Source organism: Miscanthus floridulus, chromosome 18 (genome assembly GCF_019320115.1).
Source record: "Miscanthus floridulus cultivar M001 chromosome 18, ASM1932011v1, whole genome shotgun sequence".
Classification (NCBI taxonomy): domain Eukaryota; kingdom Viridiplantae; phylum Streptophyta; class Magnoliopsida; order Poales; family Poaceae; genus Miscanthus; species Miscanthus floridulus.
In genome coordinates, this window is record NC_089597.1 from 59,376,614 (window position 1) to 59,401,721 (window position 25,108).

The 25,108-nt window shown below is 44.4% G+C and overlaps 1 pseudogene; it reads right to left on the reverse strand.

Moving 5' to 3' along the window:
- Positions 1-25,108, reverse strand: part of LOC136521962 (very-long-chain 3-oxoacyl-CoA reductase-like protein At1g24470) — a 90,463-nt pseudogene that overhangs the window by 40,707 nt on the left and 24,648 nt on the right.

The following is a 25,108-nucleotide window of genomic DNA, read 5'->3' on the forward strand; positions in this document are numbered from 1 at the left end:
AGGTGCTCGAAGTTTGTTGTGGGGTTACAAACAAGGAGAAAGATTGGGGTACAAGAGGTCCGACCGGGCTCTGGTCGGAAGGGCCAAGAGTGACAAGAGCTCCGCTATGAGCTAAGTGTTCAAGCATGTGCTTGTGGTTCGAACCTGGCGGTTTTGTGGTTGTGAACTAGTGAACTTGGTCGATCTAATGAATCTGGATTTTCTTAGATGACCTGGCTTAACTTAGTCTCCGGGGAGAGAGCGCATCCCCTTTTATAGGTGAAGGTGATGGCCTTACAAGTGAGAGGGAGAGAGTACGTATGCTTCTAAGCCTTGTTGCCCACGTCGGCGGGTACAGGATGATGGTAGGCGCCCATAATACTATTGATTGTCGGATGTACGTGGGAGGCTATGTCGTTTTGTGTGGGTATGGCAGATGTCGGTACCTACTATACTGTTGAAGCCCAGTGGCATGTGAGGAGTTTCACCATGTTCACTCGGTACGGTAAATGCCAGTGCCCACAACACTGTCGATGCCCAGAGGCATGTGGGGGCCTTACCGTATGGGAGTTAATGGCGCCCACAATACTATAGGGAAAATATCGACGCCTACAACACTGTTTGTGTTAGGGCGGTTGCAGAGTACTGTTCCTACAGGTGTACAGGGTACGGTCCCTGGTATCATGGTTTGACTTGTGCGCCTTGCCTTGCTTTCTCTGTCCGTTGCCAGGTCTTTTTCGAGCGGGCGTCCTCGGTCGGCTGGTCCTAGTCAGCTCTGGTTGAGCCAGTCGAAGAAGAGCAGTGAGCAGGGTCTTTGTATACCCCGGTCGAAGACGTGGGGTCGGAGTCAGAGGTAGTGCTTTGCCAGGCCTTTTGGTCGGAGAGACCGTCCGGAGGTGGGCTGGAGACTGAAGCGGGCATTCCGGTCGGAGAGGTGGGCCGGAGTTAGAAGCCGGGTGTCGTTCATCCTCGGCCAGACCTATTGTTTAGACACTTGGGCCGGCCCACGAGTTGAGCATTTGTCTACTTGAGCAAAGCCTTTGTTGGGAAGCCGGTCCGCGAGGGACCCCGAGTTTATGAACACAACACCAGTTGACCAAGAATTCAGAACAATTCATCATAGATTGAGAAATCCTAGGTTCCATCCCTTCTTCAACAATTGTATAGGAGCACTAGATGGCACTCACATACCATGTGTGGTGCCAAGTGATAAGGTGGTTCAACACATATGCCGCAAGGGCATGATAACATAGAACGTGCTGGTTGTTTGTGACTTCGACATGAGGTTCATATTTGTTCTTGCTGGATGCCCTGGTTCTGTACATGACATGAGAGTGTTCATGGATGCTATGACCAAGTACGGCAACATGTTTCCACATCCACCGATAGGTAAACAACTTCCAATGTTGCAATCACAACTTCTAGTCCAACTAGTTCAAACTTACAAAAATGTTCTATTGTGTAGGAAAATTTTACTTGGTGGACTCTAGGTACCCGAACCGTCCGGGTTATCTTGCGCCCAACAAGGAAACGAAGTACCATCTTTCGGAGTATCGAGAAGGCCCAGAGCTATAAGGTAAAAAAGAGATCTTCAACTTCGCACATTCATCTCATAGAAATATCATCGAGGGGTCATTTGGAGTTCTGAAGATGAAGTGGAGGATTTTGTTGCATATGCCAAGTTATGCACCTCATAAGCAAAGCCAAATAATCGTAGCATGTATGGCACTCCATAACTTCATTCGATCGAGTGGAATAGTGGATAGGGACTTTAATCATTGTGATCGTGATGAGAACTATGTTCCACTTGAGGCATCGACCTCTCAAACATGTACTGGTCAGCTGCCGCCAAGGGATGAATCTGCATACATAAATAGTTTTCGTGACCAAATAGTCATTGGTTTGTTAAATAGATCATGAATATTTGAATTGTGTACTTGAATTGTAACGTGTGTGATAGATTTGTATGGTTGAGCACAATTGAATTGTGTACTTCAACTATTGAATAATTGTGCAATAAAGTGTAATTTTTGATTGTTTGAAAATGAACGTGCAACACCGGCGTGCAGCAGCAAGAAGCCCAGCACGCAGCATGCATTACTGTGCATGGATCACAATTAATGAACCAAATCAGTCATTAAATGAGGACAAATCAGTCTTTTATGGAAACAGTACCATTTGCCATGGATCTAAACACCTCAAGCTAAAGTTTGAATAGCTAAAGTTTAGCGGCAAAAGATTAAGAGCAAATCTTTTACCGTGGCTAATGTATCTAAATAGCCTCTACCTATTTGCAACAGAAGCATTAAATTATTGATGTACCGTAAAGGCAACGTAGAAAGATACAGACTCTGTGGCTTGGACGTGTAACTGTAACTTGAGCTACTGCTTGCAAGCAACTGTATTTAGGCCGTGTTTGGCAGAGCTCCCAAAGCTGATTCTCTACTGAATCCAGCAGAAGCTCTGCCAAACAGTTTTTGAGAGAAATGATTCTCTGCTGATTCCATGAAGTGATTCTCTGGAATGAACTAGGAGGCTGAGAGCTGAAAAAGTAGCTTCTCCTAATTCCGTGAAATGATTCTCCATAATGATTTCAAGAGTTTATGCTAAAAAATTAAAGAGAAACACTTTGAGCCACAGAATCACTTCTCTCAGGGAATCAGCTTTCTTAGAGAATCAGAATCCAATAAAGCTCTACTAAGCAAGCCCTTAAGGTTATCCCAAAAGATAAGGAAGAAAATAATTTTCTTTGCACATATATAACAGATCATATAATGTTATGTTATAAAAACATGTTTTAATCTTAAAATAAAAAAATATAATAGTATCAAATCTGTAGTACTGAAACACGACACTATTCTACAGTTATTTGTGTTAAATATTACCACCCTTTGTCCCAAATTATAGATTATTTTTGTCTTTTCTAGATACATAGCTTTTGCTATACACCTAGATATATATACGATATGGCCATCTTATAATAGAAGTTATAAATTTAGAAAAGGCAAAATAACCTATAATTAAAACGAAAGGAGTATATACTAATGAATATATAAAAATGCTTACTGTTCTGAGTTACCTGACATTGGATATGAATCCCTTTGCTTCTGTACTCAACGTAGAGGCTCCTCGAGAATTGAGAAACATACCTGCTTGAAATTTTTACTCCAAAGATTAGACACTTATCGTAAAGCTTATTGTGAATACTTTGCATTTTGGATAATAATGACACAGCTCTGGCTAGCTCAAACACTATTTTGGAGTATATGATTCCAAGCGTGTTTTTTGAGAAAGGTGTAAACGTAAATTATTACCGTTTGGTAGACTCGGGAGTGAAGAGAACATGAATTGCAACCAATAATTAGGACTAATAAAATTCACCAAAGAAAAAACAAAAGATGCCAGTTAAATACGTAGTAAATTATTACCGTTTGGTGGCGGCATAGATCGTGTAGAGGGGGAAGGATGGGATGGCCTCCGTTGACCTGGATCCGATGTTCACGATGGCGATGTCTACGGCGACGGTTACGGCGACGGTGACCGCACTAGGGACTTTCTGTCGCAGCCTGATCTGTATTCCCTCGCCGGCGGCTTCGACATGTTCTCCGACGCGGCATATCCGTTTTTAGGCTCGAGTGTCCTCAATGCTCCCCGGAAGGGCATGGCGGCACTCGACCTCAACTCCCATGGCGAAGGGTGGCCCGAAATGGTAGGCTATGAGGGCCTCCTTTGCTCTGGCGCGTAAGATGGAGGCATCGGCGGCGGCATGGGTCCCCCTCCCATTCACGTCCATAGCGGCAGTCGAACCCTTGGCTTACGCGCAGCTCGAAGTGGCGGTGGAGGAGGCACCATGGCCGGTCGTGCCATGTCGTCATCCTCCGGTGGTGGCCGTGGTCCTCCCTTGCCTCCTGTGAATGTTGGCGTTTGTGGCATGCATGGATCTACCTCCGCCATGCCTACCGGTTTGTGGAGCTGCGGTGGACATCGAGGAGCCGCGACGAGTGCTATTGCAGTAGACAACTTCAACATCAACCCTGAAGATGCTGCTGAAGACACCGACATCGAAGAGATATTTCCAAATGCTTAAGACCTTGCAAAATATGCTTGGTGTTGGATTTTGCCATGTTCGTAATGTATCTGCGTATTCTGTTTATCCATGGTTTAGGCTAGAACTGACAAGGCAAATTGGTCAGAACCACATAACAAAATATTGTGTAATTTGTGGGTTGACCAAATTGACAAGGGTAACTGCATCAAAGGAAACATGTCAAAGAGAGGGTACAGGGAGATTATACTTAGGTATAATGTTGCAACCAATTTGGTGCATGATCAGAAGCAGATCGCTAACAGGATTAGGCAACTGAAGGGACTATGGCAATTCATAAGAAGACTGCAGAATGATACTGTCTTAGGCTATAGAGAGGATGGCACTATTGATGCAACAGATCAACGGTGGAATGACAACACCAAGGTACTTGCAAAACTGCTTGTTTCCTATCTGACCACAAGTTAGTTGATCACATACTCACTATGGTAAGCACATGTTCTACAGGGCCACTCGGAATGGAAGAAATGCAAGTGGGGGTGGCCACAATACTTGGATCAAATGGACCAAATGTTCCATGGTGTAGTTGTTGATGGCTCAACCTCATTTGTTGCTGGAACTATGGATGAGGAAGAGGAGGATGCAACTGATGACCTTGAACAAGTACATACTCCAGTTAACATCAATAGCCACAAGAGAGCAAGCAGCACAAACACCACTGGCTCTAGTTCTCACAAGAAGAGCCCAACACTTAGGGCCACGAACAAGTACATGAGCGACAACACTAAGATTCAAGCTGAGAGGAATGACATGTTCAAGCAACATTTGAGTGTGAAGCAACAGAGGGAGAATGGCAACAGTGAAAAGATTAGGCTAGTGCAGCAGTTGGCTAGAGAGTGTGGGGTATCTAAGACTGTCCCTGAGTGGTTTGCTATACATAGGATCTGCAATGAAGAAAACAGTATGGAGTTCTTCATTGGAATGTCTACAACAGAAGGAAGGTTGGCCTTCTTGAAGCACTATGCCAGGGTCAACAACCTGATCTAGATTCTATTATCTTAATTTCAGTCTGTCAATTGAACTAAGTGTGTCATTCGAACTAAGTGTATCATTTGAACTATGTCTGTCATTGCACTAAGTGTGTCATTTGAACTATGTTTGTCATTTGAACTATATCTGTTATGAATGTGCACTATGTCTGTTATGAATGTGATGACTTTGAATTATGATTGTGATGTGAGCCTGTTTGTCATTTCAACTGCAATATTTTAACATGTAACTGAGTTTGTGATGCATTTATGTGACAGGATGGTAATTCAGCAAGGGATGGGGACAATCCAGATGAGTCAAGTGATTAGGAACTCTTCAGACTTCTTGTTGATGATGATGACAAAGGTTTCCTGGACGGTATGTTTTTGTTTGCTGATCACTATGACAGATACTGCAATAAGGCTAAGAGAAGGAAACCAATGGTAATTGGGTTGCAATGGGTAGAGAGAACTCTAGGAGATAGAAACAGATCCTACAACATGTTTAGAATGAGCCCAACTATGTTTGATCGACTTCATGATCTTTTGGTTGAGTCATATGGCCTCAAATTAGGCACAAAGAGTACCTCGGTGGAGGCTTTAGTCTTGTTTTCTGTGGATGCTAGGAGCACCACAGTCAGTTAGGCAAGCTGAGGATGGATTTGAGAGATCACTAGGCACAGTTCACAACAATTTCGAGAAAGTCTTGCAATGTGTGGTTAAGCTAGCTGCAGACATAATTAAGCTAGTTGACCTAGAATTCAGAACAATTCATCATAAATTGAGAAATCCTAGGTTCCATCCCTTCTTCAACAATTGTATAGGAGCACTAGATGGCACTCACATACCACGTGTGGTGCCAAGTGATAAGGTGGTTCAGCACACATGCTGCAAGGGCATGATAACATAGAATGTGCTGCCAGTTTGTGACTTTGACATGAGGTTCACATTTGTTCTTGCTGGATGCCCTGGTTCTGTACATGACATGAGAGTGTTCACGGATGCTATGACCAAGTACGGCGACATGTTTCCACATCCACCGACAGGTAAACAACTTCCAATGTTGCAATCACAGCTTCTAGTCCAACTAGTTCAAACTTACAAAAATGTTCTATTATGTAGGAAAATTTTACTTGGTGGACTTTAGGTACCCGAACCGTCCGAGTTATCTTGCGCCCTACAAGGAAATGAAGTACCATCTTCCGGAGTATCGAGAAGGCCCGGAGCTATAAGGTAAAAAAAGAGATCTTCAACTTCGCACATTCATCTCTTAGAAATGTCATCGAGAGGTTATTTGGAGTTCTGAAGATGAACTGGAGGATTTTGTTGCATATGCCAAGTTATGCACCTCATAAGCAAAGCCAAATAATCGTAGCATGCATGGCACTCCATAACTTCATTTGATCGAGTGGAATAGTGGATAGGGACTTTAATCGTTGTGATCGTGATGAGAACTATGTTCCACCTGAGGCATCGACCTCTCAAACATGTATTGGTCAGCCACCGCCAAGGGATGAATCTGCATACATAAATGGTTTTTGTGACCAAATAGTCATTGGTTTGTTAAATAGATCATGAATATTTGAATTGTGTACTTGAATTGTAACGTGTGTGATTGATTTGTATGGTTGAGCACAATTGAATTGTGTACTTCAACTATTGAATAATTATGCAATAAAGTGTAATTTTTTATTGTTTGAAAATGAACGTGCAACACCAGCGTGCAGTAGCCCGGCGAGCAGTATCACCGGCGTGCAGCAGCAAGAAGCCCAGCACGCAGCATTGATTACTGTGCATGGATCACAATTAATGAACCAAATCTGTCATTAAATGAGGACAAATCAGTCTTTCATGGAAACAGTGTCATTTGCCAGGGATCTAAACACCTCAAGCTAAAGTTTGAATTGCTAAAGTTTAGCGGCAAAAGTTTAAGAGCAAATCTTTGGCCATGGCTAATGTGCCTGTTCGCTTAGTCGTATTTGGCTTATAAGCCATGGCTTATCAGCCAACGAACAGTATTTTTCTGTCACACCAAACCAGGCAACAGTACTTTGAGCCATGGCTTATCAGCCAAACAAGCCCAAACGAATATGACGAATGTATCTAAACAGCCTCTACCTATTTGCAACAGAAGCGTTAAATTATTGACGTACTATAAAGCACTGTTCGCCTAAACGGTCGTTTAGCCCATTTAAACACCGTGTAAACACTACACGGTGGTCCACCGTTTCCGTTTAATCACCCGTTTAGCCCGTTTAATTAGCCGTTTAGCCCGTTTAATGGGATATTTTGCCCGAATAATGGCTAAACGGTAGATGACTGACTATTTACCGTTTAGCGTTTAGGAAAACACTGCTATAAAGGCAAAGACTCTACGTCTTGGATGTGTAACTGTAACTTGAGCTACTGTTTGCAAGCAACTGTACTTAGGCCCCGTTTGGCAGAGCTTCCAGAGCTGATTCTCTGCTTAATCCAGCAGGAGCTCTACCAAACAGTTTTTTGAGAGAAATGATTCTCTGCTGATTTCGTGAAGAGATTCTCTGAAATGAACTAGGCGGCTGAGAGCTGAAAAAAGTAGCTTCTCCTGATTCCATGAAATGATTCTCCATCATGATTTCAAGAGTTTATGCTAAAAAATTAAAAGAATCAATTTCAGCCACAGAATCACTTCTCTCATAGAATCAGCTTTCTTAGAGAATCAGAATTAGATGAAGCTCTACTAAACAAGCCCTTAAGGTTATCCCAAAAGATAAGGAAGAAAATAATTTTCTTTGCACAAGTATAACAGATCATATAATGTTATGTTATAAAAATATGTTTTAATCTTAAAATAAAAAATATATAATAGTATCAAATTTGTAGTACTGAAACATGACACTATTCTACGGTTATTTGTGTTAAATATTACCACCCTTTGTTCGAAATTATAGATTATTTTTGTCTTTTCTAGATACATAGCATTTGCTATACGCCTAGATATATATACGATATGGCCATCTTATAATAGAAGTTATATATTTAGAAAAAGCAAAACAACCTATAATTAAAACGAAAGGAGTATATACTAATGAATATATAAAAATGCTTAATGTTCTGAGTTACCTGACATTGGATATGAATCCCTTTGCTTCTGTACTCAACGTAGAGGCTCCTCGAGAATTGAGAAACATACCTGCTTGAAATTTTTACTCCAAAGATTAGACACTTATCGTAAAGCTTATTATGAATACTTTGCATTTTGGATAATATTGACACAGCTCTGGCTAGCTCAAACACTATTTTGGAGTATATGATTCCAAGCGTGTTTTTTGAGAAAGGTGTAAACGTAAATTATTACCGTTTGGTGGACTCGGGAGGGAAGAGAACATGAATTGCAACCAATAATTAGGACTAATAAAATTCACCAAAGAAAAAACAAAAGATGCCAGTTAAATACGTAGTAAATTATTACCGTTTGGTGGCGGCATAGATCATGTAGAGGGGGAACGATGGGATGGCCTCCGTTGACCCGGATCCGATGTTCACGATGGCGCCCCTCCGGCGAGCCACCATCCCGGGCAGCACCGCCGCCGTGACCTCGGTCAGCGCCCACAGGTTCACCCGTATCATCTTCACCCACGCGTCCACGTCGAATTCGTGCAGGTACACGACGCACGGCTTCGCCACGCCGGCGTTGTTGACCAGGAGCCCCACGTCAAGCCCGTCCACGACCTCGCGGAGCCGCCGCATCGCCTCTTCACCTGCCAAATGTTTAGCACACCATCATCTGCCCCACGTCAAGCCCGTCCACGTCATCGCCTCTTCCATGAATGTGGACGCACCATGCTGCTGAATTTCTATGAGCCTTACGGAACTTACCATAAAAAACAATGAAATACTGTAACTTACCAGTTACCAAAGCTCTTATTTCATCGTGGCAGAGGAATTACACCCCAAAAGGAGATCCTGTTTCGTGCTATTCCAAACCTTGAAGGTCACACTCACTCAGCCTGGGCGTTCGGTTTAAACCGACACTTCGGTTCGGTTTTTTCGGTTCCTCAAAAGTTCGGTTTTCAAGAATGAGAAGCCGATCGGTTAATCAGAGAATGCAAAACCGACCATTTCGGTTTTGGTTTTTTACGTTGGTTTTTCAGTTTAAACCGAGAAAACCGAGTCTACCTCCACTGCCTCACAGTCGCACGCATCCGTGATGCACGGAACTCCGCCTCGAGAAGCGGATGCGTCGCCGGCGCCACCTTCCACTCGTGCAGCACCGCCATCGCCACCTGCTCGCATCAGCGACGCGCCGTGAAGCAGCCCCATGGCGCAACCACCAAGCATGCCTCCGCCCTCCGCGGCTCCTCCTTATGCTGGGCCCGGGCCGCTGCAGCTCACAGCAGTTGCGTCTCTGGCTCTTTGCGCCTCGCCTCGCCCGGCGCCCGCTGCCACTTCCGCGCTCTGCCAGACCGACTCCTAGTCGCGCCGCCACCGCCGTCAGGTTTTAGGGTTTCGGATGGGGAGTCGCCGAGTCGGGTGGGACCGTGGGAGAGAGAGGGACTCGGATCTGAGACGGGGTGAGGACTCGACGAACCTGCAGAGCGGAGCGGGCGAGGTCCGGATGCACAGGAACCAAGGCCCTGCCGAGCAGAGGGGGCGAGGAGAGCTGATGCGGCCTGCGACTGAGAGGACCTGGAAAGGAGCGCCCCCCATCCCGGGTCCCGGCCCCAGACCGATGACGTCTGCGAATCGAGGGAGAGGGAGACTGGAGAGGGAGTCGGACAGGAGAGGCCTCAGGCCTGCCCAAGTGCCCAAAGCGGTGCGTTGTGGGCCTTGGTGGGCTGCATCCAAGATTGGGGAAGCGGAGATTGTTGCTCACTTCGGTTCCGCGGTTGTTCGGTTCCACTCGAGTCAAAAACCGACACCCCAGCCGAACACCGAAGTTCCCAGAATACAAAACCGAAGCCGAAACCGAAAAACCAAAAAACTGACAGTTTGGTTCGGTTTCGGTTCGGTTCGGTTAGGGGTTCGGTTTTCGGTCTCAATGTGCCCAGGCTGAACACTCACACAAGCAATGTTTGGGAATCAGTACAGTCCCGAGAATCCCGTGAAAAAAAAGTTGACCATCCCGTGAAAAAAAAGCAGAGCAAGAGAAGGAGGAATCCATAAACCAGCCAGAGTAATAGCAAGAGGAATTAATTAATATGTGGGTGGCATTTGCACTGTCCGTTTATGTGCCCATATGGTCGACTGTAGCTCGTAGCTACCAGCTCTCCAACTAACTGATAGGGCTAAGCTATTAATTAATTCCTCATTCATACGGGCGGAGTGTACTCTGTTTAACTTTAGAGTAAAATGCATGGTTCGCCTATCAACTTGTCTACTTATATCAATTAGGTCCTCTAACTTTGAATTTTCATTTCTGAGTCCAAAACATTTTAAGTGGTGCACAAATAGTCTGTACTGGTTCCATTTTGTGTTTATAACAGTCATCTGTACAACCTGGCCGGTAACTCAGAGAAGAGGTCACGTGTAGCAAAGCGTATGTGAGCAATGGACTGGTCGGTCTTTTTAGCAAAAAACGACTTGTTTCTTCCTTCGTATTCCCTATAGGGGAGGCCCTCCCTCTCTCCGTCCCCCATGTTCTTCTCTCCCGTAGGCAACTTGGCGGTGGTGGTGGAGGCAGATCCTTGGCAAGCGACTTCATGTCGTCTGCAGCCAGTGGCAGAGCTCGTCAATTTTCACACCTAGGGCCGCTATCCAAGGACTTATGTATACATGTGAACATTTTGCAAGCCATTTGCATCACTAGCTAATTCTTCTACTAGTTTTGATTGTGCCTGTACAGAATGTTAGTTTCATGACAGTGGTTGTATAACTGGTTAAGCATATAAGAAAAAAATATTCCATGTCTTAGTCCTCTTTATTGTGTAATTCTACAACTCTCCAAAAATCCATAAACACACAATTATTAATTCATTCATGGAATTGGCAAATGACAAGTGTCTTGAGGATCCCTAGATCCGGAAATCCAAGTTCCAACTTAAAATGGAGCATGGATTTGGGGTTTGGGATGAGGAATTTACTTGCTACTGTTGGAGTGCTGCCTGCCTGCCTCTTTAGTCTATGGTCTCTATTGTTGTGTGCTGACATGCTAATTGCACCCTTCTCCATGCGAATTTTCCAATATGGAAAGTCATCCCTCTCAAATATAGGAGAAGGTCTATCCCCGTGAGACATCTTTCTCTAAGCGGTTAAGCCTAAATACGCGAGCACGAGGCTCCGATACCAATTGAAAGAATCAAGATGCCCAAGAGGGGGGTGAATTGGGCTAATTCTAAATTTCTTTGCAATAATTAAGTATTATTATTAGCCCAATTAACTCCTTGTGTCTAGAAAGTGTTTCTAATGTTCTATCGCACAAAAGTCTTGCAACCTAAGTTCTAATCCTACTCTAGAATGGCAGTTCTATGAATGTAAAGACAAGTATTGAATTGCTAAAAGTAAATGCTCAAGGTAAATGCTCAAAGTAAAGAGAGAAGGAGGAACGCGGCGATGTTTTATCGAGGTATCGGAGAGTCGCCACTCCCCACTAGTCCTCGTTGGAGCACCCACGCAAGGGTGTAGCTCTCCCTTGATCCGCGTAAGGATCAAGTGCTCTCTACGGGTTGATTCTTCGACACTCGGTCGTGGTGAATCACCCACAACCGCTCACAACTTGAGTTGGGTCATCCACAAGCTCCGCTGGATGATCACCAAGCTTCCAATCACCACCAAGCCGTCTAGGTGATGGTGATCACCAAGAGTAACAAGCACGAACTCTCACTTGATCACAACAAGCCTAATGAGAAGGGTGGATGCACACTTTGCTACTCTTGATCTTACTAATGAGGGCTCTCTTTGCGATTCTCAAATCTCAATAACCTCACTAGGACCTTGCTCTTCTTGGCACTCTCAAAGGTGTTTCTCAGCTGTTGAAATGAGCAAAAGTACCCCCACACACGAATGGAGGAAGTATTTATAACGTCGGCTGAAAAACAAACCGTTATGTGCCTCTGCGGGGTGACCGGACGCTCCGGTCATGTTGACCGGACGCGCCGGTCAGTTCACCCTGAATTCCAGTGTTTAAAGTGTGACCGGACGTTGGCCAACGTCCGGTCAGCACTGACTGGACGCGTCCGGTCGTGATTTTCCATCTCTGGAACCTTACTGGAGTTGGCCAGACGCTGGCCCTCAGCGTCCGGTCACTTCACCTCTCAGCGTCAGTCACTTCCAGATGACTTCACCTTGATCAAATGAACTGACCGGACACTACGCCAGCGTTCGGTCACACCGAAGCCAGCGTCCAGTTAGTATTTGACCCTCCATTCACTTCCAACTTTCGAACGTACGTGAATGAAGTTTGCTCCAATAGATCTATGGGCTTTTTAGGAGCTACCTAGTGCTAGGTTTAGCAAGTGTGCACCACACCTAACCCACTAGACTCACCTAGGTCAAGCTACCCGTCCATACCCCCCCTTAATAGTATGGCCAAAGGAAAAATAAAGTCCTAAACTACTCTAAGTGTCTCTTCAACACCAAGCAACACTTAGAACTAGTCCATCCTTAACCTTGTCATCCATCATTTGAAAACCGAAATGATTTCCATCGTAGGGGCATGACCACCATGATAGCCTAATTGATCTTCATTACCATGACCTAACTTAATTGCCTCTACAAAACACACGTTAGTCATAGTAATCATGTATTGTCATTAATCACCGAAACCCAACTAGGAGCCTAGATGCTTTCAATCTCTCCCTTTTTGGTGATTGATGACAATACCACCTCGAGTATGTGAAAGAGTTGAGGTTTTTACCATGCTTGGTTTATATAAGCTTTTGACAATAAGAACAAAAGAGTTAGGCAAGCTTATATGACCCAAGCCAACATGATGTACTCAAAAGATATGAAATAAGCATGAGTACAAGTAATAAAGCTTATTTGCATCGGAGTAAAACACGGAAGCAAAGCAAATGAACATGGCATAAGTGATATGACATATAAATAATTCAAAATAGAGAGCACACATGTCATATATCATGGTCACGTAGTCACGTAGATATCACTATCACATAAATATAGTTTGATGCATAAAAGTAAACACACGAATGCATAATAGTGTATCACACATAAAACTCCAAATGTAATAGATAATCTAATAGATAAACTAAGCTCCCCATAGATATGTTGCTCCCCCTAAGACTAACATACTTGATCCCTCTCCCCCTTTGGCGTCAAACACCAAAACCTAAGGGTCAGTTGGTAGGGCTGCAGCAGACGAGTCGGGCGCTGAGGTACGAGGAGCAAGCTAGAACTGAGTGCCATCATCATCTGACCCTGTGCTCTGAGTTGTCTGACCCTCTGTAGCTAGAAGCGACACTGAAGTGGTCTAGGTCGGATCAACAACTGGAGCTGCTGTAGACTGTGCAGGTATGACTGGAGAAGCCAGCTTTGATGATGCCACTGAGGAAGGGAGCGTCTCTATAGTCCCAGTAAAAGGTGCAACTATAGAAGGACCTGGGACATGCAAATATGGCGGAGTAGGCTGCCCTATCAACTCACTAAATGTCGCTCCAAGACTCCTAGAGACTGAAGTATCTGGCACTAGTAGCGAGGAAGGAGGAAGTCTGAGCCGGTGTGAAACCCATCTGGAGAGGTGGAAACTGTGGGGCTAACACGGGTGAAGCAAACCACTAGGACACCTGCTCTATAGGTGAAGCAAACTATGCTGGTGGCTATCCCTGACTCTGAAGCCCACTAGGCTGTAATGCTGGAGTCATAGAAGTGGTGGCAGGCTGACCAAGCTAGGGTGAAGGCTATGGCGATGGAACCCCAATAGCTGTCAGTACATGCTGCATAAATCTAAGGAGCTGCTACTGTATGAGAAGCTGCTACTGATGCATGGCCTGCTGCTGCTGCTGTATGGCGTGCTGCTGCCGCTGAAGCTCATCCTGTCGAGTCTGGAACTATGCAAAAGTAGCGGCAATCTCCTGAACCTGGCAAGCCTGATCCTACCTCATCCGCTCACATATGGTAAGTAGAGCGAGGTCTGTCTGTGGTGCAGGTGGAGCTGAACTAGAGCTACCAGCCTCATAGTCATGTCAACGTGGAGGCATCTAAGGAATATCTCGATAGTCCTCATCTAAGCTGTCACTGGGGTTGCTCTCGACCATCCCCTCCTGCTGAGCGTCAAGCTGCTCCTCCTCTATAGCTGCTAGTCCCCTGATAGTATCATCCTACTGGGCTGCAGTCTTTGGCACCTCTAGACAACGACGTGGCTGGCTAGGTGCACTCGGTGTACTATGGCCGATCATCTGAGTCAGGTTATATGCAGGAAACTCTGTAGTAGCACCACTATACTCAGCTAGCATCTCAGGTGGCCTCACTGTAACTACCCTATGAATCAAGAATGTAACCCAGTGAGCATACGACAGCTTCCTATGACCCCTGAATCCCTCTGCAATAGTATCCTCCATCTTTGACAGAAGAAGATCCCAAATATCAAACACTGTCTGCTGCATCAGACAGTTCAGTAACCACAACTGTATGCGAGTCAAGCCCTCACGATAACCTATCCTCGAAAGTAGTGTCCTCCTCATAATGGCATCAAGCACTCTAACAGTGGGAGTGAGATCACTGGGTGTCCTACTAGACCCCTCGCCGAATGGCTCTATGAAGTAGTGGTGGACTAGATCTGTAGGGGGCACCATACCACCATGAGGATGTTTGGGGGGCGTTGTCTGTCCATAGCAAACCTCATGTAGCCAGATAGGCTGCTCTTGAAGCCTGAGTATCCCTCTAACCCTAGTGCTTGTCAGCCTGTAATCTCTGCCACTAAATGCAAAGTGTATAAATCTGTGCTACGGGTCAATCCAGAGAGAAGCATAGAACTGACGGACCCAAGATGGAACATATAAGCATGTCTGTCTAAGTAAATCTGTCAGACCTGGCAGGTAAGATAGGTAGGGGCGAATGTGCTCTCCAGCTGCTGCAACAATAGTCTCAATGTTGCACACCCTCTGAGATCTGAATACAACCCCACTGTTAAGATATGCATTATAGAAATCTTCCTGTAGAGATGTGTAGAAACCCTTTGAAGCACGCTCATCCCACCTCGGTGGAAACCACTGCTCAAAGTCCATGAATCTGAGCTGCTGAACCTGCTTGGCCGTGGTGGCCCTCAAATCCAAGTGGGTCACTGGGGGCGGACCCTTTGTTCTAGGCAGTGGACATGAACCCCTCCGCTGAGTCTTAGACCTCAGAGTGACTGGCACACGGGTACGTCCAGAGCGGTGAAGCTATGGCTGAGGTGCCTACTCTGTCTCCACGGCCTACTCTCCCTCCTAAGTCTACGCTGCTGGTTGTGGCTCCTACTGTGACCCCCCTAGGGCTAACTCTCATCCAAGACAACTCGTCGTCCCGCAACCATGACAGTCCCAGCTAGACCACCATGATGGTGCTCAACCTGCTCTAGTGCAGCCCTCGTAGATGGAGAGAGCTGATCTATGATCTAGACTCCACTCCTAGCACCTCCTACCTCTACACGCTCTACTGCTGCTGTAACTGCGGCTGCTCTAGCTGTATCTGCATCTGGATACTTCCACTTCTTTGTTGCAAGCTTCTTCATCGCCTTGCCTTTTGGATCTGCAGGCAGGCAAGGCAGGGGTCTCGGATCCTCATCACCGGGACCACCTCCAACATTGTTGACATGAACCATCCTATGGATCTGAAAAGAGCAACTGCCCCTGACGAAGTTCAACTGCCAACTATCACTTCCGAGGCTTGGCCTCGATCCGTACTCGCGAGCTTGGCCCCGAGTTGACAGACAACTACAAATAGGACCTCAACGGCACTGACTCACTACACGATAGAATAGAGGATATACAGATAATATTAATTATTCATCTAGAGATACAAAACCCTAGGAAGCAAGCAATTAGGTACGAAAATTGAAAATGAGGGCTTGCTACCTGACCAACCGGCGAAACGACGAGAAGAGAGACGCATCGGGGAACCACCGGGTCGGCAACTGGAGATTAGGGTTCGCAATGCATAGTGAATCAACGGCTAGGGTGGGAGCTCGGTGGCATGAAGCAAGACGGTAGCGTAGCTAGGGCAAGTGTGGTGGCGCGCGCGGCGACACGAGCAGTGGCAGCGTGCGACGTGGAGCAGCGCGGGCGGCGGCGCGGGCAGCGGTGGCGCGTGGTGTGGAGCGGCAAGTGGCAGTGTAGGTGCAGCACAGGGAACAGCGGCGCTGGTACGGTGCAGGCTCGGCACAGTTAGCAATGGAGCGGGCATGAAGCGGCGCGGGCAGGGCGTAGGGAGCGGCGACAGTTCTTGGGCAAGGGCATTGACACGGCGCTACGTTATATGGGGGTCCCCCGACCATAGAAAAGCAAATGAGATAAGAGATTGAATTCCGCATGTTTTCTACTGACCGGACGCTCCATTGGCAGCGACCAGACGCTGCCACCTAGCGTCTAATCGATTTCAGAGAGGTCCAAATCCCCTGGAATCGCAACCGAACGTGTTCGGTGAACACCGACCGGACGCAGCCAGAGCCTGGTGCAAACTGCCATCATCATCTTCGATCGACCGGACGCTGGATTGCCATCTGACCGGACACTAGAAGAACACTGTTTCACCATCCAGTCACTCCTTCTCAGTAGCAGTTCACCTCTGTGAATAGACCGGATGCTGGACATCAGAGTCCGGTGCAGCGTCCGGTCACCCCTTTTCTAGCAAATCTTCAAAGTCCTTCGTGCTGCCTATTCTCAATCAAGTCCCAACTCCAATATGATCCAAATAAACACCAATTGGGACTGATGTGAGTGACCTCTCTCAAACTCTCAAGTTTTTTTTTCAAAATATTTTGCCTTAGGCTATAATTCTTTTTAAGAAAATAGGCAATAAGAGGGCAATTGAAGATAAACGACAAAATAACATTCATGCATGTGCAATGCAATACTTGAAAGTAAATCTAGTTGCTTGTCAAGTTTGATCCAAGGTTAAGCTTCTTCACACGCTTTACGGCGGTTATCTTAACCATGTTAGACAAGCCCTATATGCATTACTAAAAATTAAACATGTTGTATATTACAATGTAATGCATGGGACAACACAAGCTCATCTTTTAGTGAAGTTACTAAAATCAAGAACATTGAGCTCATTCTGCAATTGACAAAAAGTCGCCTCATCTAGTGGTTTAGTGAAGATATCCATCAATTGATCATCGGTCCTTACACCTTCTAATGATATATCATTTTTAGCAACATGATCTCTAAGAAAGTGATGGTGGATATCTATGTGCTTGGTGCGAGAGTGTTGAACCTGATTATTTACAAGTTTTATGGCACTTTCATTATCGCATAAAAGAGGTACTTTTTCTAGAACTACACCATAGTCTAGCAAAGTTTGCTTCATGTAAAGTATTTGTGCACAACAAGCACCCGCGGCAATGTATTCCTCTTCGGTGGTGGACAAGGCCACACTATTTTGTTTCATGGAGGACCAAGACACAAGTGATCTACCAAGCAAATGGCACCCTCCGAATATGCTTTTTCTATCAACTTTGCAACCGGCATAATCTGAATCAGAATAGCCAACTAATTCAAATATAGCTCCTTTGGGATACCAAAGGCCAATGCTTGGTGTGTGCTTAAGATACCTAAGGATTCTTTTAACGGCAATCAAATGAGTTTCCTTAGGATTAGCTTGAAATCTAGCATATATACACACACTAAACATGATGTCGGGCCTAGATGCGGTTAAATATAGCAAGCTACCAATCATAGAGCAGTAGAGAGTTTGATCAACCATGTTACCTCCCTCATCTAGGTCGAGATGTCCATTAGTTGGCATTGGTGTCTTGATTGGCTTACATTCATCCATCTTGAATCTTTTGAGAAGATCATTTGTATATTTCTCTTGAGAGATGAAAATCCCTTCTCTCATTTGCTTGACTTGAAAACCAAGAAAGAATGTAAGCTCTCCAATCATTGACATCTCAAACTCCTTTGACATCAATTCACCAAACTCTTTGCAAGAATCTTCATTTGATGATCCAAAGATGATATCATCAACGTACACTTGACAAATGAAGATGTGCCCATCAAGCTTCTTGGCGAATAGTGTGGTGTCGACCTTCCTGATGCTGAAGCCCTTCACAATGAGGAAGTCCCGAAGGCACTCATACCAAGCTCTTGGGACTTGCTTAAGCCCATATAATGCCTTGGGTAACCTATAAACATGATTAGAATATCTAGGGTCTTCAAATTTAGGAGGTTGATCAACATAGACTAGTTCATTAATAAAGCCATTTAAAAATGCACTTTTCACTTCCATTTGATATAGTTTCATTTCATGATGTGATGCATATGCAAGGAGGATATGAATGGCTTCTAGTCTTGCAACTGGTGCAAAGGTCTCTTCAAAATCTAATCCTTCAACTTGAGAGAACCCCTTTACAACTAGTCTTGCCTTGTTCCTCACAACTATGCCTTGATCATCTTGCTTGTTGCGGAACACCTACTTTGTTCCAATGACTCTTGCACCTTTTGGCCGCTCTTCAAGAGTATAAACTTCATTGCGGGTGAAGTTGTTCAACTCTTCATGCATGGCATTTATCCAGTCCGGATCTTGAAGAGCTTCTTCTACCTTGGTAGGCTCATAGCAAGAGACAAAAGAGTGATGAGCAATAAATGAAGCAAGTTTTTGTGAGCGAGTCATTACACCCTTTGATGGACTCCCTATGATGAGATCTTGTGGATGATCTTGTAGTAGAGGTGTATTTCTTCTATTGACCACTTGAGGAGGAGGTTGTGGAGCATCAACATCTTGTGCTTGTACCACCATTTGATCATGGGAGACATGAGTATCTTCATTTTATACTCTCCCATCTTTATCACCATCTTATGGTGAACTTGGTGAAGAAGGTGGATCAATCACTTGTACATCATCTTCATCATCTTTAGGCTTGATGTCTCTAGCCGGCATGTTCTTCATAGCCTCCCTCAATGGTTCATCACCTACATCATCAAGATTCTCATGTGCTCCTTGGGATCCGTTAGATTCATCAAATTCCACATCATATGTTTCTTCAACCAAGCCGGTGGCATGATTAAATACTCTATATGCTTTGGACTTTGATGAGTAACCAACAAGAAAACCAATATCACAACGTCTTTGAAACTTCCCTAGGTGTTGCCGCTTCTTGTAAATATAGCATTTGCAACCAAATACCCTAAAGAAGGAGACGTCCGGCTTCTTTCCATTGAGCAACTCATAAGGTGTCTTGCCAAGGAACTTTGGAAGGAATAGGCAGTTGGATGCATAGCATGCGGTGTTGATAGCTTCCGCCCATAGAGCTTTGCGGGTGTTGTACTCATCTAGCATTGTTCTTGCAAGAGTGATCAATGTCCGGTTCTTTCTCTCAACTACACCATTTTGTTGAGGAGTATATGTTGCGGAGACCTCATGCTTGATCCCAACTTCATTACAATAGGCTTCTATGTTTGTGTTGTCAAATTCTTTCCCATTGCCACTTCTAATCTTCTTGAGCTTCACTTCAAATTCATTTTGTGCTCTCTTGGCAAACTTCTTGAAGCAAGATACAACTTTGGATTTATCATGAAGGAAGAATACCCATGTATATCTTGAATAGTCATCAACAATCACAAGACAATAAAGATTTCCTCCCAAACTCTTGTATGTTGTTGGTCCAAATAAATCCATGTGAAGGAGTTCTAGCACTCTTGTGATTGACATGAAAGCTTTGGTTGGATGAGTATTTGCAACTTGCTTGCCGGCTTGACATGCACTACAAAGCTTGTCCTTCTCAAAGTTCACATCCTTCAACCCTCTCACCAAATCATTCTTCATTAGCTTCTTGAGTGAGCTCATCCCAACATGAGCAAGTCTTCTATGCCATAGCCACCTAAGTGTTGTTTTGGTGAATAGGCAAGTCTTCAAATTTGCATCTTCGGAGGTGAAATCCACTAGATATAGGTTGGTGTATCTAAATCCTTTGAATATCACTTGATCATGATCCTTCTTAGATACAATAACTTCCTTCTCGGTGAACAAGCATTGCAAGCCAAGATCACACAATTGTCCAACAGATAGCAAGTTGAAGCTCAATGAAGCAACATATAGCACATTTGAGATAGAATGATCATTTGATATTGCCACTTTGCCCAATCCTTTAACCTTGCCCTTTGAATTATCTCCAAATGTGATTCTTTCTTGTCCATCTATTTCTTCATCTAGTGCAGTGAACATACGAGGATCATTGGTCATATGTTGTGTGCAACCACTATCAATAACCCAATGACACCCAACTTGTTGAGGCCCTTCACCTTCTCAACAAGTGACTTTGCAACCCAAATTTTCTTAGGCCTATTCTTGTTTGGAGGTCCTAAGAACATGACTTTCATCTTTCCACTAGAATCCTTTCTAAGCATGTAGTGAGCAATGAAGGCAAAAGGTCTAGCATGCTTGGGCAAGGGTTGTGGTGGTGGAGTTTGGCACTCATGGGCAAAGTGACCTTCTTGTTCACACTCGAAGCATCTCTTTGGCTTTGGCTTTGACTTGTGTTGTTGTTGAGCTTGAGCCTTCTTTTCTTGGTTTGCCAAATACCCAATGCCACTTCTATCCATCTTCATGACAGTGTTCATAAGTAGCTCACTTTGTAGATGCTTGCCTCTTGTGAACTTGCTCAATCCAATCTTGAGATACTCTTTCTCCAATTTGAGCTTCTTGTTTTCTTCCTTGAGAGCATCATTGTTTTTCTCTTCCTTGAGCTTCTTGTTCTCTTCTTTGAGCTTCTCATTCTCAAGGATCAAGTCAACATCATGATCAAGAGTTTCTTGCACAATAGTGTTGTGGCTTTTGATCTCTTCAAGATCTTTCTTGGGCTTTTCATTGTCATTCTTGAGCTTGGCAAACTCATCATAATCATCGGCCTCAACCACTTGCTTGCCCTTGCTACTAGAACTTTGCTCAATGCTCTCAATGATCAAATCATCACATGATGTAGCTATATCAATCTTAACAACATCGTTAGTAGCATCATGTGGCTCATTGGATAAGAACTCTTGAGCAATAACAAGATTATCATGATTGATCTTTAGAGTTGTATATTCTCCCTTTAGCTTGTTATGGCTAGTGATGAGCTCATTGTGTATCCTCTCAAGTTTATCATGTTTATCTTTAAGCTCTTTCTTAGAAGATTTTAGCTCCTTGAGTTTGGATGATATAGCATTATTTTCTTCTCTAAGCTCAACACTAGTCTTTTCGGCTATATCACATTTTGCTAAGAGTGAATCATTCTTAGCCTCTAGTTTTTCATTCTTAGCTCTACTCTTTTTAATGATCTTAGTGTATTGATTTAGCAATTTAACAAGATCATCATAGGAAGGTGACTCATATTCATCATCATCACTATCGCTATCATCATTGCTAGCATATTCATCACCACTACTATCATCATTTGATACCTTGCGATCACCCTTGGCCATAAGGCATAGGTGTGTAGGGGATGATGGTGGTGGTGGCGATGAAGATGATGAAGAGTTAATGACAATGGCGGCCACCTTCTCATTGTCACTATCATCATTGGATGAGCAACTTGATGAATCAATGTTTGTGAGCCAATCACTGATGATGTATGCCTTTCCATTCTTCTTCTTCTTATGGAAGTCCTTCTTCTTGCCATCTCACCTCTTGTATGGCTTGTTTTTCTTCTTCTCATCTTCTTCTTCATTACTTGAGTCATCTTTCTTGCCCTTGTACTTGTTCTTGAACTTGTCTTTCTTGGGCTTGGTGCATTGGTGTGCTAGATGACCAAGTTCTCCACAATTGTAGCAATCCATCTCAGAGATTGGTTTCCTTCTAGAGCTAGTGAAGAACTTCTTCTTGCCATCGAACTTGATGCCACTCTTGTTGAGCTTCTTTAGCATCTTGGCAGTTTTTCTCACCATGAGGGCAAGACTTGCAGCATCAACTTCATCATCACTTGAGCTCTCATACTCAAGTCTTGCTTTGCCCTTCTCTTGGCTAGCTTTGAATGCTAAGTCCTTGTCTTTCTTCTTGGTAAAGGATGAGCCATCTTGTGGTGTGATGTGCATATACATCTCATGAGCATTGATCTTTGCCAAGATTTGTGTCAATGTAGCGGTGGAAAGATCACCTTGATGAAGCACAGTCACAATATGCCCATATTTGTCAATGGGGAGGACACTCAAGATCTTTCTTACAACATCGGATGGTTGCATTTGAGTGAATCCAAGCCCATTGACTTCCTCTACAAGAACATTCAAGCATGAATACATTTCATTAGCACATTCTTTAGGAAGCATCTCAAAAGAGTTAAGCTTTTTCATGACAAGATGATAGCGTTCCTCATGCTCACTCTTTGTTCCCTCATGGAGCACACAAACGTCCGACCATAGTGCATGGGCGTATTTGTGGTTCCTCACCTGGTTAAACACATCTTTGCAAAGGCCTCTAAAGATAGTGTTTCAAGCCTTTGCATTCTATTTCTCGTAATTTACCTCATCGCCTTGTAGGTGAGTAGCATCCTGAGGTTTTGGGAAGCCATGTGAGGCGGCTCTAAGTATTCCAACATCTAAAGCTTCTAAGTACGCCTCCATGTGAATTTTCCAATATGGAAAGTCATCCCCCTCAAATATAGGAGGAGATCCATCCCTGTGAGATATATTTCTCTAGGCGGTTATGTCTAAATACATGAGCACGAGGCTCCGATACCAATTGAAAGGATCAAGATGCCCAAGAGGGGGGGTGAATTGAGCTAATTCTAAATTTCTTTGTAATAATTAAGTCCTATTGTTAGCCCAATTAACCCCTTGTGCCTAGAAAGTGTTTCTAATGTTCTATCGCACAAAAGTCTTACAACCTAAGTTCCAATCCTACTCTAGCATGGCAATTCTATGAATGTAAAGACAAGTATTGAATTGCTCAAAGTAAATGCTCAAAGTAAATGCTCAAGGTAAATGCTCAAAGTAAAGAGAGAAGGAGGAACGCGGTGATGTTTTGCCGAGGTATCGAAGAGTCGCCACTCCCCACTAGTCCTCGTTGGAGCACCCGCTCAAGGGTGTAGCTCCCCCTTGATCCACGCAAGGATCAAGTGCTCTCTATGGGTTGATTCTTCGACACACCCGTTCTTCTATTAGGAGGAGGCATACATGCCGCACTTAAAAAAGAAAAACTCCATACATTTTGAAGGGAGTGGGTAGCTTTCATAGGGTGTGGTTTTATTTTAGCTGTAACAAGAGAACCATACGCTCTTACAATGATAACGAGGAGTATTGGTTGCCTTTTGTCTAATAACCCGCACATCAGAAAAATTAAAATCACTCACCGAAACATTCAAAGGTACTCTGAGCGGGAGATGAATTGGGTATCTAATTCAAACTTAAATCCTAAGCCTCAAATAAAATTACCATTAGGAAAATCATAAACATCGCCCTGTTCGCTCGGCTTATAACCAATACTTTTTCAGCCAACGAACAATATTTTTATCTCACAACAAATTAGCCAACAGTACTTTCAGCCATGGATTATCAGCCAAGCGAATAGGACAATGGCCCGCACGTACACGGAGGAGATGCGGACGTACGTATTCAGATAGAGCTAGGCGCGTACGCGTACACAGAGGCCAATCGAGCAGGCACGCACACCGAAGGAGGAGTTGGACGAAACCTATCCATATTTTTAGGTGGTATATATATATATATATATTTATATATATACTCTGTTTGTTTGGGCTTGTTTGGCTGATAAGCCATGTCTAAAAGTACTGTTGGCTGATTTGGTGTGAGATAAAAGTACTATTTGTTGGCTGAAAAAGTATGGCTTATAAGCCAAACAAGCCCAAACGAACAGAGCGATAGTAGATAATAACTAAGGTGGTGTTTAGATTCAGGGTGTAAAGTTTTTAGGTGTCACGTTGGATGTTACATGGGGGTGTCGCATAGGGTGTTCGGATACTAATAGAAAAACAAATTACAGAATCCATTAGTAAACCACGAGATGAATTTATTAAGCCTAATTAATCCGTCATTAGCACATGTGTTACTGTAGCACTTTATTGTCAAATCATTGACTAATTAGGCTTAAAAGATTGGTCTCGCAAAGTTTTAGGGAGAAATTAAATAATGCTTAAGAAAAGTCACTTTGCATCCGACCTAGTTTTTGCTTGTAATGCCCAAGAGGGGCCGGGCCCAATTAGTGTTGGCCCAATTAGCAAGTCTATAAATGCTAATCAGCTTTTAACCCTAGAATTTTATCCCTACTGCCGCACGCCGCTTGGCTTGTTGCTGCACGTCCTGCTGCCGCAGGGCTCCTGCCAGTGTAGCCGTCGGCCAAGGTTCCTGCCGCCGCTGCCGCACCTGCAGGCTTCCCCCTGATCAAAGGTTGATCGTGAGGATCTTCGAGTATGTGCCGTGGAGTGCTCGCACGCTCCGGTTTGTCGTCCCATCCCGTACGTGTGGACTGTCGTAAAGGTGTCGCTAGGTTGCGCACTTCGTTAGATCGTACGACAACTTCCTCGACGTTGATCGGATCGACTACTCGCGCTTCATCAAGACTTCCGCTGCGACACGCGACAAGCGAAGGTATAATCTATGACTATCTACTCACAAGTGATCCTATTTACGCGGTTAATTCTTTGTGTGCTAGCGAGTAGCATACCGCGTTGCCTAATAATGGTACCAGAGCTATGCTTGTGTTGTTTTTTATCTAGATTAAATATTTTGCATGGTTGGTTGTAGATCAGATCGTTTTGGCGAATAGTGTTACGCGCGAATTGAACTGTTTTACTCCGTTCTTGCTTCCTCATTATGTGACTGGCTGACTGGCCGTCTTTACGACGGCGCGTGAGCGTCGCGCGGCTGACCACGAGGTTGTGAGTTTGTGTAGCGAAACAGTCAATACGCGGCATGAACGGCTATGTCTGCTAGAACGTCATGCCTGTTAGCTTGCTGGTAGCATGCGAAAAATCTGTTCTATCCGTTATCGG